The following is a 12,175-nucleotide window of genomic DNA, read 5'->3' on the forward strand; positions in this document are numbered from 1 at the left end:
TGAAATTCTTATTAGCTTAGTCTTCTTATGAGATTTTCTGTACTGCCTACTTTTGGTATTGGCTGAACATAATTTATAACTTCTTTCCTCTATATTACCCTGTTCTATAATTCCAGAAGAACACACAAAGTCAAAATAAGAAGGAAGACCTCAATTGAGCAACTTCCCCAGCACAGTCTTCAGAGAAGTGTGCTGATAGGAATCTTTCAAATGAGAGCGAGGCATAAGGACTGACTCCTAAATATTTGTGATCATTTAAACTTAACATGTTGTTTTTCATGGGTTGATCCAAAATCCATTTTAGTCAATGGGTGTTGTTCCATTAATGAGACTGTTCAGCTTAGAAAAGAGACAACTAAAAGGGGATAGAGGTCTATACAATCATGACTGATATGGAGAAGGTAAATAAGGAAGTGTTATTTACACCTTCACATAACACAAGAACCCGGGTTCACTCAAGGAAATTAATAGACAGCGGGTTTAAAAACGAACATAAGGAAGAATTTCTTCCCACAATTCACAGTCAACCAGTGCAATTCATTGCCAGGGGATGTTGTGAAGGCCAAAAGTACAATTGGGTTAAAAATAATTAGATAAATTAATGGAGGATAGGTGTGTCAATGGCTATTAGCCAAGTTGATCAGGGATGGAATCCCATGCCCTAGGTGTCCCTAAGCCTTTAACTGCCAGAAGCTGGGACTGGAAAACAGGGAATGGATCTCTTGATAAGCTGTCATGGGATAAGAGGGAAGATCCTTTCCTGAATTGGTAACAAGATAGGAAACAAAGGGTAGGAATAAATGGTCAGTTTTCAGAATGGATAGAGGTAAATAGTAGTGTCCCCCAGGGGTCTGTTCTGGGACCAGTCCTATTCGACATATTCATAAATGATCTGGGAAAAGGGGTAGATAGTGAGATAGAAAAATTTGCAGATAATACAAAACTGCTCAAGATAGTTAAGTCCCAGGCAGACTGTGAAGAGCTACAAAAGGATCTCTCAAAACTTGGTGAGAGGGCAACAAAATGGCAGGTGGAATTCAATATTGAAAAATGCAAAGTAATGCACATTGGAAAACATAATCCCAACTATACATATAAAATGATGGGGTCAAAATTAGCAGTTACCACTCAAGAAAGAGATCTTGGAGTCATTGTGGATAGTTCTCTGAAAACATCCAATCAATGCGCAGAGGCAGTCAAAAAAGAAAACAGAATGTTGGGAATCATTAAGAAAGGGATTGATAATAAGACAGAAAATATCACACTGCATCTATATAAATCCATGAATCCCAGATCTTGAATACTGCATGCAGAAGTGGTTTCACCATCTCAAAATAGATATATTGGAACTGGAAATGGTTCAGAAAAGGGCAACAAAAATGATTAGGGGTATGGAATGGCTTTTGTATGAGTAGAGATTTATGAGTCTGGGACTTTTCAGCTTGGAAAAGAGACGACTAAGGGGGGATATGAGTATGATTGAGGTCTATAAAATCATGACTGATGTGGAGATAGTAAATAAGGAAGTGTTTTTTACTCCTTCTCATAACACAAGAACCAGGGGTCACCAAATGAAATTAATAGGCAGCAGGTGTAAAACAAACAAAATAAAGTATTTCTTCACACAATGCACAGTCAACCTGTAGAACTCCTTGCCAGAGGATGTTGTGAAGGCCAAGATTATATCAGGGTTAAAAAAAGAACTAGATAAATTCATGGAGGATAGGTCCATCTATGGCTATTAGCCAGGATAGGCAGAGATGGTGTCCCTAGCCTCTATTTGCCAGAAGCTGAGCATGAGCGACAGGAAATGGATCACTTGAGGATTACCTGATCTGTTCATTCCCTCTGAGTTACCTGGCATTGGCCATCATGTGCGACAGGATACTGGGCTAGATGGACCTTTGGTCTGACCCCATATGGCCATTCTTATGTTCTTGATAATTACCCCATTCTGGTCATTCTCTCTGAAGTATCTGGCACCAGCCACTGTTGGAGGGCAGGCTACTGGGCTAGATGGATCATTGGTCTGACCCAACATGGCCATTATTATATGAGCTGGCTTTAGATTAGGCCCCATAAAAGTAGAAGCTGTTAACTCTCATATCCTGGCTAAATTTTAACTATGATGCTTGTTATCTTCCTACTTAAATTTGCCAAGGAGTTTAAATTGGAAAAGTTTGTTTTAACTTTCTCTTCTGAATCGTGGTGTTATATGGCTGGAGACTGTTAAAATGTTTGTGCATTTCACCCCGAGGTGGTTGTCTTTCAGTGAAGTTATCCCTGAGTACACTTGGTACATTGGTTTGTAAGGTGTAAGAAGAAAAAAAATAGGTCAGTTGCTAATTATCTGTCTCAACATTTGAGTAAGTGACTTGGGTCCTCAATGAAAAACAACTATAAAGAACATTCCAAAAATTGCCTTGCAGGTGGGCTGTAGATATTATTCTTCCATTAGCCATTTCTATTTGAAGATAATGAGGAAATTTACTAATTGAAATTAAGGAGTGACTGCGAGTTGGATTCAAGCTACATTAGTTGATTTATATATATACAGAATGACTTTTTAAAAAAAGTTTCTTTTGTTTAGCACTCTGACATTTTCTTCTGGGATGTGCAAATAATTAGTTTTCATTGATTGATTGATTGATTAAATGTCATTTTTTTCTTTTTGGTATAGGGCTGCATTTTGGGTTACATCAGATGTGTCACATACATCCTGACAAGTTGCATGATGTTTTGATCTAATGTGATTAATGGGTCTGTAGCTGACAGGTGGCACTTGCCCCAAAAACTGGCCCCAGGAAAATTTGTAAGTCCTGACCCTGCCTGGATTTTCTAGCTGGTGAGTTTTTCCTCTGAGATTTTATTTATTTACTTCTCTTAAGTTCTAGAAAAGTTTGCTTGCCTGCCTGTGCTGTCTCCCTGGAAGCTTAATCTACCTGCAGGCTAAAATCTATTCAGATATACAATAATACAGCATGGATCACTTGACAAACAGGTGCCTTCTTGGACATGAGCTCAATGAGTCTTAAAAACTAGACTTTTTCCCCTGCTTCTACCAGGCATGGTGTAAGAGCTGAAAAGTTAAAGCAGACAAAGGGGGAGTGTTTAATGAGAAGAACTCAATAGAAAAGTGCATTGTTAAGCATATTGCTAGTGAAAGAGAGAGAAGGGGCAGCAAAGGAAAATTTACAGTGCAGACACTGAAAAAGCATAGATGAGGAAATGATTGTCAAATAAATTATGTAACATTTGGGGAACTGCATCAAAGCGTGTTCATTTTCAGTCAAGGACTGATGGAGACGGGGTTGGCAACGGTCTGGTAGGCTAGAGATCCACTGGAAACTGTGTCCCTGCCTATCCCTGGCATAGTCATCGTACCCATCATGTGTAGCTCATCTAGCTGAGTGCCCTGTTGCCATGGGATGCCTCTATCACTTCCTGATTGTTCATTCACACACACACACACACACACACACACACACACACACCCTTGCCTTATGCTGGATTTGCGGTGGCTTTAACAGAAACCTCTGCATTCACTTGAGGCAATTCACTGCATAACTGAAGGTGCTTTTCCATGTGAGCCTACTGCACAGATCACAGCTCTTTGACACTGAGCCATCTTCTTCTGGCCTTGCTCCCATCACATGGACTTGCGCTCATATATTGATCTGCAATATATAGAGGAACTGCAGCTAGTGAGTAGACATGTGACTGGTGCATCTGGGATTTGCTGTACTCCATACAGAGCCCTTCTCCTTACAGGATGGACTGCATAGCTTACACTTCTTATAACAATAAAAAGTTAATTAATAACCCAATGATTATAATTTAAATATTTCTGGTGCCAAGATACAGCTTGCTATTTCCCCCCTACCAACGACAGGTGCGTTGTTGTTCACTTTAGAGGTTGCTGTATACCATTGGATGATTGATTGCATGAATGCAGGGGCTGTGCTGTTTGCATAAGCTGAGACAATGACTCATTGTTGACTTGCATTTCCAATGCATTGATTTTCTGGGTTATTCTATCTCCGAAGGGGGGGGGGGGGGCTCAGAAACTGATGCTGCTAGGACTGGATTCTGTCACATGCTGCAACACAATTGACTGCACTGGAAGTTCAGGGTGCTCAGAACCTCCCAAAAGTGCTAGGCACCTTGCAGGACCAAACCCCTCCTGGGCAAAAATGGAATTACTGCACTAGGCTGCCAAATGTGAGAGTGAATGAGAGGAGGGAAGCAGCTGCTTGTACCCCAGAGAAATGAAAGACGTTCATGCTGGTAGCACACTAGCGTGGCTGTGCCTAGGGAGTACTGTATATTGAAGTACAGTCAGTTCTCCTTTCAATTTCCACCAGTACCCTCTGGCTCAACCCTTTTTATTATTTTCTCCCTTCTTGGCTCTTGGCTGCTGCCCAAGGTAAATTCCCAAGCAGACAGCCTCTGAGTTCATTACCAGATAAAATGGAGCTATTTTTATTTTAGCTTTAAAACAAAGTGCCTCCAGTGCTGTTTCTTCTGCACACAAAATTGCCTCATATCCTGTTGAAATGCTAGCTGGGCAAAGAGCATTTGGAACTTCATACTCTAGACTTCCCTAGATGCTGGTGATGTGGAAAGGCAGCAAACTGATGCACAAAGGTATGCTGGCCTGGTACCAGGACTGGCACAACCCATTAGGCGACCTAGGCGGTTGCGTAGGGCACTAACATTTTGGGGCGCCAACCATGGTGGCTGGACCTTCCGCTGCCTCTGTCGGGGGTGACATTTCAGGGGTGGGACCTTCTGCTGCCTAGGTCAGCAAAAAAGCTGGCAGCGCTCCTGCCTGGCACCAACTTGTAGCTTTAGATTCTGATCTGCATAACAGGGTGTACGTACCCACCCCCAGCAAGGGGAAGACAGGATTAACCAGTTCCCAAGGAGAGAAAAACCCTGCCAAGTCTCAAGGGCTATGTGCAGCTGTCAATCAAAGAGAGAGGAGCAGGCATCTGGACCTCATTAATCAGGTTATAAAAGCAGGAGGGACATTTCTATAGCAAGATTTTCATTTACAGCTGGAATCTTGGCTGGAGAGAAGCTACTCTCGTGGGCTATAACAAAGGGCAGCTTTGTTTTTGTTTTAACTTATTGTAGTGGGTAACTAGATGGGATTTTTGCCTGCTTTTTTGGGGAGTTGTTATTCCAATAAGACTGAGACCTATTGCTGGGAGCAAATGATCAGCTACTCCATGTAGAGAGCATAGTCAAACTATAAGCCAAATCCTGCTTGTCATTGAATCCATAGGCTGTAGCACATTCTGTGTATTTAACTGCCATTCACATGCTGAAGGAGAGTTCTGTGTCTCAAAAGTTTGCCTCTCTCACCAAAAGAAGTTGGTTCAGTACAAGATATTTCCTCAGCCACCTTATTTCTCTTTCTATAAATGACTGACTTGTAATTCTCATTCCTAGGTTAGGTATTTTTAAAGATCCCTTTTGCATGATAATAAAAGAAGGAATATGACCTTAGGTCAGGGGATCCCAAGTGCTGGGGCTTCTAAGTGCGCCCACATACTGGCCAATGGACAAGCATCCGCTGAAATGCCACCAACAATCTGCGTCATCCAGTGGCGTCAGCACCAAATGCCACCGATTTTCGGCAGTATTTCAGTGGCGACGCCTCTGGATGACGTTGCTTGTTGGCGGCATTTCGGCGGAGACACCTATTGACGTTGCCACTTGGTGGAATTTCAGCAGATGCTCGTCTGCTGCCACAGTCTATCGTGGCTCGTCGTCTGGTGCCTGCCAGACGAAAAAGGTTGGGGACCACTGCCTTAGGTAATAGAACTCTGGGTTAATTGTTCTTTGGGAAAAGTGACTAAATAAGACAGGGAGCATTTAGCCTTGCCTATGTTTGAGCACATTCACTCACATACATTTAATGTAGCCAACTCTCCTCTCCCTTACTTGTACATCATCACTAATAGTTTTATTATTCGATCTGTGCATGCGCTCCTGTACAGAAGAAAAAAAGATATGATCACAGCCCTAAGGAGCTTGCATTAAAAATGACTCAAGAGACAAATTAGATTATTCTCCACTGCATTGCACCCTGTGTAATCATTATATGTATGCAAGCTAGGGAAAAATGTTGCCAACTCAGGATTCTTTCCTTCCTTATATTGGTGGTAGCATTTTAAACCCACATTATACAGGTATAAATGTCTATATGAGGCAGTGGAGAATCAGACTCTTGCTGATCAGAAGGTGGCTTATTTTAAAGTACTGCAAAAAACCAAAAAAACAAAAAGCAGCATATGCTGAAAGTATATAAAGAACAGTATCCTTTTTGCTGGATTTACACTGATATTATTTAAGTAAGAACATCTTAATTCTGTTCTCTATGGCCAATGTTTTCAAACTTGGATGCTTAGCATTAAGGACCTTAGGGTGAAATTCTGGTCTCATTGACTTCAATTGAGTTAGGATTTCACCTCTGAAGTTGAAAATATTGTTTGGCTAGGACAGCAAGTAGGGACAGCTTCTTCTTTGACAAGAGTAGACTCTCCCTGTTTAAGCATTCCTATGACAGCAGTAACATATTTATTTGACTATCTGACATTTTGGGTTCTGAAAATTCACAATATATATGATGCTGTCATGCTCGATTGAATTTATTATTTGCATGTGACACTATTCACCAGAGAGCTCAGAGCCTACAAAGGATCCTAATGGTCTATGATGAGCTTCTCTTATTTATGCTTCATTAGGGAATAGTGCTCTAAATCCTGGTAGAGTTGAATTGTCTGTTATATTGGAGGAACTGACATTTAGCAACTGCCTACTTGCTCTTACTGGTGCTAGCAAGAGTCCTGTGACAAACATGGCACTTTCTATTTTACAGGTCTAATTTGGTTTCATAGGGATTTTCACATTTTGCTTGTGTCTAGACATTCATGTGGCAACCACTGCTCTGTAATCTGGGCGTAAGAGGAATTGTGTGCAGCAAAAGTCATTCAAAAGGATTCTGTGTTTGTTTCCAGGGGAGTATTACCAGGCTGTTCTAATGCCATGGTGGGAAGATGATCCAAATCAGACAGGTCACCTTTACTTTGAAGTGGTAACCTCAGGGCATGTCTACACTACAGATACTATAGTGGTATAACTATGGCAGCTGTGCCACCATAGCACTGAAGTATAAAAGCTTCCTACATTGTCAGAAGGACACTTCCCACGTTGTCATCCTAGCTGCATTAGTTACACTGTCATCTAGACTAACTTAACGATGGTGCTCGGAGCCTCAGTTTTTTTCACAGCCCATAACTAGGTCAGTCTAATTTTTAAGTGTAGATTAGGTCTTATTCTGAATCCTTTGGTGGGGGGGGGGAAGGTATTGCTAATAAATCCTTTAGAGTTTCACTCACAGCATCCCTGTGGATTGCAGCTGCCTTAGTGGGTCATATGACAAACTGTCTTTGAGTTAGTCCAGGCTGCTCCACTGAAAGGTATATACATAAAGGGTGCACAGAGGGCTAGCATACAGAGTAAACCACTGGAGTATTATATTGTAAATTCTACCTGAATGCTTAGACTGCCCTGGCTTCTGTGCAAACCCAGTGCAGCTTTGATCAAAGGTCTGCAAACCTCAATGGCCTTCTTATGAACATGGACAGAGTTTCAGGTTATAACGAAATCTGCAGTAAGTTGAATTTTATCTTGTTTCATATTCTGTTATGGAAGATTTTCCAGACCAGCATTTTCAAGAGCTCCAGACTTCATTAGCAACAAATAATTAGATTAAACAAAACTAACCCGCATGGAAAAAAAATCTCCCTAGGCCAATTTAACTTAGCATTGTGAATCAGAGTCTAATTTTGCACATTCTTTAAGTTCTCCCTGAAAATTCACATTTTCTTTCACATATTGCAAAATCTTCAGTGTATTCAGATTCTTTTCAGCACATCTTAAAAAAAATTAGACTAGTGTTCTAATGAAATCTCTTCCTAATTAGTGATCAACTCAACAATGATATGCAGATTTTCCTTGTAACCTCTATTTAACTCAGTGGCTGTCAAAATAATCGTGTCTGTTACTTGTGTGCCTCCAATTTACTCTAGTTAATGGTGCTGTAGTTGTTTCTGAAATCATCCTTCAAAGATGATTTTTAGTGACATCTGTATAGGCCTAAAGACCTGAGTTGCCTTCTAAATTATATCCACTTGTACCCAGGGATTTAATTAGGAATTTCAAAATACAGAAATAGGAAGAAGAGCTTTAGAAGATTCAGCTCAAGGATTGTTTTTTTTTTCTTTTTTAGCTCAGTAGCCATGTTAGTAGAGAAAAACGAGAAGCCAATCATTAATAAATTGTAAATGGGTTAATTAGGTTCCACACAATGTGATTTTTGAAGGCAAATGAGGATGAGGGTGATGGTTAATGGAGTTCAACTGGAGTGTCCGTTATAATTACAAACTTCTATTTTAGGATCCTTTTAACTCCAAAGCCTAAACATGCTTAAAGATTGATATACAACAGAAATACTTAACCCTGGACTTTTAGTTTTTCGTTTTTAATTGGAAACATACAACACACACACAGACACCACTCCATTTTAACAGGTTTTGACACAGAATCACTTTAGCCAGGTTTACCCCACTTAACCAATGCAAACTTCCCTATGGGAAATTCAGATGGCACCAAGGGATTACAGAGGAGTAGCTGGATTTAGGGCTATTGCAAAATAACTCAAACAAGAATTTGGACATTGTTATGCATTTAAACTAGCCCAAACTGTTATCGTCCTATACATTCAGTCAAAACTATTGGTCGAATTCTGACTTCTTTAAGTGGCTGCAATTTTATGAGAGGAATAGGACTGCATCATAAATAAGTACAGTACTTTTTCATTTAAAAATAACCCTACAAATCTCATAAGAATAAAACAGTTCAAACACTGGGCATACACTGGAGGGTTATCTAGCGCCATCATAGGTTTTCCAGCTGTTTTAATGCCTCTTCCTCACCTCTCCTTACACACATACTCCCATAATAAAAATTCAGACTACACACTGTCTGGAACTGTTAAAAAGTTCCAGGTGTGAGGGGAGAAAGTTCTTAAAATCTTTCATGAGGTCATTGTTGCTACAGAAACTGCTACCTTGGTATTTGCCTGATAAGAAAATCTGTCTCTTTGTATCTGAGCAACAGAAGTTGGGGAGCACTCATCCTGGTGGCAAGGTTTTATTTATTACCGCAACTGTTTGGGATTCAATGACAACAGTTGTTTGAAGGAATCTTGTTTGTCAAGGTGGTGTGTGTGGGAGGAGGAGGATTGGTTTGTGTCCGTTGATTCCACAAGGCTAGGTGTTATTGTAGCACTGTTTTCACATGTAACATCCCTTTGTTTTTCATCTGAACAACACTATACAGGTCAACGTGAAGGAAATTATGGTTGTTCTATGGCTATTTTATAGCTCCTATTATGCTAGTTTGGGAATACACCTCTACCCCTATATAATGCTGTCCTCAGGAGCCAAAAAATCTTTTCGCATTATAGGTGAAATCGCGTTATATATATGGAACTTGTTTTGATCCACTGGAATGTGCAGCCTCATCCCTCCCAGAGCACAGCTTTACCGTGTTATATCCGAATTAATGTTATGTCAGGTCACGTTATATCAGGGTAGAGGTGAACATTGGGAGTTAGCTTTGGGTAACAGTAACCTTCACCTTGAAATCACCTCTGATCCCTTCATGTACAAGCCTATTGTTTATTTTGAATCACCACATGAACCAGTTCTGTCACAGGACGTCACACATTTGATTTAGTGACTCTCACCATAGCAAATTTAATATTACCCAGAATGACAGAAGTCATTTGATTTATTTCACACAGAGAACATGATTTATATACACAGAGAACATGAAACTATAGTGTGTATGGTAGTACCCATTGTTTCATGTTCTCTGTGTGTATATATATGTGTATATATATCTATCTTCCTACTGTATTTTCCACTACATGCATCTGATGAAGTGCTTATGCACAAAAGCTTATGTTCAAATAAATTTGTTAGTCTCTAAGGTGCCACAAGTACTCCTGTTCTTTTGACAGATACAGACTAACATGGCTGCTACTCTGAAACCTGAAACTACTCAGTGGTTATCCAATTCGCAATTGGGCATGCAAATTAGACACCCAAATGCCTGCCTAACTTGTGTGAAAACCTAGTCCATGTGTAAACAGAAACATTTTATTTACCTATGTTCCTTAATGGGGGTGTGTTCATGACTGTGAGCATAATTTGACTTGCTGTGGTATGTCTATTAAAAGCCTGCAAATAGAGAAGCAGGCTATATGATTTGTTTAGCAGCAATCTGCACAGCTGACCTGTTCCTCACAACACTTTATTAATCATTAGGGCCTGTAAAATGTAATATTGATTCTTAGAATTAACTGCATTTAACAAGTCTTTTATCATCTAAGGGACATTACATAGTTTATATGTGGAGCTGTAATCCAGCAAGGAAAGCTGAGCTAAGGATTCAAGCAATAATAGATGACCTGGATTACTTGTATCAGTGGCAATTCAATTGCTTACCCACTCTATACTTCTGTGTATAATATTCAGATAAGTCAGCATCTTGATTACTTCCCTCAGAACAGACTTGGACAGCAGCCACCTAATGTCACATTGTGTTGACAGAGTGTGCATTATTTCTCCAGAAAGGCACACTGGACTGGGAGCATGTTACTGTCCAGCTAAAACTATTGGCAGTTTGTTTTGTCAGATTTCCATTATTTCTTCTGGAAAGCCTTCAAAAGATACTATGGGCCAACACACTGAGATGAGGAACACCAGCCAATGATGCTCAAAACATCCAGTTAAACATCTGGAGCTATGACTAAGTGATAGAATTGGCCTGGCAGGGGGCTTATCTCTTTGCTTCACTAGGACCTGAAAGAACTTAACAGGTGGTAGAACTTGGAAAATGGGCTGTGGAAAAGTCACATGAGCCAAATCTTATGTAGCATGAACAGCCTGGAATAATTTCACATAATAGTAATGCTTCTGCAAACATTAATGTGTTGGCAAAAATTAAGAAGAAATAACCATTAAGAAACAGTGCAAATATTCTGTCCTGAAGGTAGTCAATGTTCTTGCCTTTTGTGGCAGGTTCATAATGGATATTACCTATTTTATAGTTAAAGCGTGTGGGGAAGACAGGGTGGTGGTGGTGGTCATAGCACCGGTCTGAGACACTCAACCTCTCCCCATCCCACGTTTAAAGCTATTAGTGCTCGTCCTTTACATCATCTGAATGACTGGGTATCAGGAAGTAATAATTCCCCCAAGGTGCCTTGCAATGTGGTTACTATTATGCACAATGAGCTAAGTGCATCACAAAGGAGCTTCCCTTTCCTCCCTTGAAAGCACATGGCAGAAATTATTATCAGAAGCAGACATTATTAAAAAGAAACAAACAAAAAGAACCAAAACTCTTTTTCCAAGCCAGCCTGCCATTTTGCATGTACAATTGAAGCAAAAAGGGAGGTTGGGTTAAGGCCAAAGTGAAAATCAGATCTTTTGTTTGCTCTTCTCTGGCATTTGCTATGTATCTAAGATTTAAATCACTCACTTTGAAGATAACAGTGTTTTTCACAAAGGGCTAAAAATTTAAAAAGCTGTGTCTTACTTTGGAAAACCTGAAGCAGCCTTTAAAAGTTTTCTTCCATACTCTTAGTTGTATTTTGAGTGAGTTTTAAGCAAACCCTAGTCCAAATTTATGAAATTTTGTTTTACTGTTTTTTTCAGGCACTATGTAAACAAAATAATTCACTGAAGTCATCAAAGGGCACCATCTCTCAGAAGATATCTTTAAATCCAGATTAGAGATTATGATTACATTAATTTAAAAAAGGTGGGTTTTTTCTCTGTTAAGAGGAAAATCCTAAGAATAAAAAGATTCAAGCCTAAGGTGATGGATTTTTTTTTTGGTATAATGTATTACACAAAGGAGGTTTTAATTTTAACTTTTCTATAGTCTTCCTTTCCCTCTCTCTAATCTCTACTGTATCACTCATTTCTTTTAAACATGATACTCTGTGCTGCACTTTTAGCATCAAATAGCACATAGCTGCAAAAAAAAAATTAACTCTCAGATTCTTCCTTTTTGGCAGAATAATGCT

Source organism: Gopherus evgoodei, chromosome 7, assembly GCF_007399415.2.
Source record: "Gopherus evgoodei ecotype Sinaloan lineage chromosome 7, rGopEvg1_v1.p, whole genome shotgun sequence".
In the NCBI taxonomy this organism is placed as follows: domain Eukaryota; kingdom Metazoa; phylum Chordata; order Testudines; family Testudinidae; genus Gopherus; species Gopherus evgoodei.